The 2401-nt window shown below is 36.5% G+C and overlaps 1 long non-coding RNA gene across 1 annotated transcript in view; it reads right to left on the bottom strand.

Moving 5' to 3' along the window:
• Nucleotides 1-1592: 1592 nt before the first annotated feature.
• Nucleotides 1593-2401, bottom strand: part of LOC125486170 — a 2639-nt gene continuing 1830 nt past the window's right edge. The window contains exon 2 of the long non-coding RNA XR_007264857.1: nucleotides 1593-2275. This is a non-coding gene — a long non-coding RNA (uncharacterized LOC125486170). The remainder of the gene's footprint in view (nucleotides 2276-2401) is intronic.

Here is a 2401-nt window from a genome sequence, read left to right as displayed (position 1 = left end):
GAAACTATATCAACTCAGTTATATAAATTATGTAGTGACAACTCTATACAGGAAAATAATCACTGAATGCACCGTTTTAATTTGAAAACAACAGGATAGGGAACATTGTCAGGACAGAAGTGTATTTACAGTGGTTAAAGAAATAGGGAGTAAAATAAAAATAAATCTGAGCCATTTGAACCAGAAATTGAAAATTTTAAAGTCAACTGAGATTGGGTAACATGGATATATTTATGAACTTAAATAGAATATTCAACTCTTTCCCAGAAAATCAGCTAGGTGACTTACAAAAGTGATTACAGAACACTAAATCAATTTGTGTAAATAGGCCAGAGCATACATCTTTGGCCATATACGATGTTAACGTAGAGAGGGATGTACCACCATCAAGAAACGTCCTTATAGTCTCAATGCAGAGAAACAAGGGAAGAGATCAAGTTTGTGATAGAAAATGACATAATTTAATTAAGTCACGATAGTTGGAACTCATCTATTGTGATGGATCAATATGATTCATACTAGATTGCAAAACTGGAGAACTTTATTGAGAGGATTGGGAATGTCTGCTTTGTTATAAAAATGACTTATTAAAGGGATTTTGGCAAGTTTCATTGACCAATACAGCCAAAGGGGAACTTTATCAATGTAAAGTCATGTCAAATGGAATGTAATATGTACCAGCAACTTTTCAACCAACAAGGTGGTCTGCTGATTATATGATCGCGTTGTATATATCAATGATTTCATTGTGCTCAGCCAAACCTGACAGGACCATTTTCAATATTTTAATTAATTGATTGGTCATTTACAAAGAGCCAGTTTAGGTATAGGATTAGCTAAAAGTGAATTTAACAAAGGACTTATTTGGGTCAGCATGGGAAAGGCCAAGGAGCACCCAGAGAAACAAAAATAAGTGCTATCTTAGAGTTTCTAGTGCCAAAGACAGAATGAGAAATTTTGCAGTATTTTGGCATAAGTAGATTTTAGCAGAGGTTATCCTAAATTTCAGTACTGTAGTGGTTTATTTAGCATGTTTGTCAAAGAAGCAAAAGACATTTGAATATACAGAGGAATGCTGGAGTGCCTTTGACAATGTGAAATTTGTACTAAATACCCCACCAGTTTTAGCATAACTGGGTTATCATAAGCCTTCAAATGCCTGTTGATGTCAGAGATATCTGTGTTGTTTTAGGAGATGGCAATCAAATGACCAGTCAGTTACTTTTCAAGCAAGTTGAATGCATGCTAACAAATATTCAGTTGTGCAAAAAATTGACAGTATCAGGGCAGGAGATTTTTCATGAGCCAATAGAGAGGAGAGTTAATTTGTGATTTAAAAAGACACAAGGATAACATGATTGTTATGAGAAGTCTTATATATTTGCTGTAAATATAATCATTATTGAAATAAAATCTGGATAAGTAAAACAAAAATGTTGCTAAGGGAAATCATAATAGAAACTGAAAATGCCTCTTAAAAATACCTGTTTATTTTGTTTTCTATGTGGAGGCGTGATGAAGTTTCATAATGTATTATTATTGTTTGAGATCTTGTGTTCTGATGTGGAGGAAAAATGGATTATAGTCTTCAGTTCTATGAAAATCTGAATTTTTATTAAAGAGGTCAGAAATTCAATTTTTGAACAGTGAGTTAAAGGCAATAGGTTGAATTTTATGCTTTTTTGGCTAACTGTCAGTTTCATCACATGTTTTGGAGGATTTCTCACCACAAGGCTAAGTGAAATCTCTCACCATATTATACCAAATTCACCTCAATAATTAGCTACACTACCACTATGAAGCCGTTCTCACGCAACTCTAGCTTAGCATGTGCCATTCCCAGAAGAACTTGCAAATCAGTGATATCTGCTGGAAAACCAGAATTCTTTCTACATGTGCTATGTTTAAAATACAACTGGCATTCCAAAGATGATGAACATTCATTCAGAAGAGGTCAGAAAAGAGAAAAATGGCACAGCTGTTCTCCAATGGAGATCTGGAAGTTGTAGTCGATGGGGTGGGCCAGTGGTATGCTGTCCTACTGCCAGAAGACTGGCAGAGGAGACCACACCATCACACCCTGGAACCTTGTCGAAGGTTGCCACCGAGGTTAGTGTGGTCTCCACGATTCAGAGGAATAGCCAACTATTCACAACGTCTTCTCTGCTCCATCAGGGTAAGTGCCACAATCTTCTAAAAACCGAAAGAACTGCGGATGCTGTAAATCAGGAACAAAAACAAGGTTGCTGGAAAAGCTGAGCAGGTCTGGCAGCATCTGTGAAGGAAAAAAAGAGTTAACATAACTGCAGCAGAGATAGTAGGAACTGCAGATGCTGGAGAATCTGAGATAACAAGGTGTAGAGCTGGATGAACACAGCAGGCCAAGCAGCATCAGAGGAGC

Source organism: Rhincodon typus, chromosome 26 (assembly GCF_021869965.1).
Source record: "Rhincodon typus isolate 14 chromosome 26, sRhiTyp1.1, whole genome shotgun sequence".
Classification (NCBI taxonomy): Eukaryota; Metazoa; Chordata; class Chondrichthyes; order Orectolobiformes; family Rhincodontidae; genus Rhincodon; species Rhincodon typus.
This window is presented reverse-complemented; position numbering and strand designations above follow the sequence as displayed.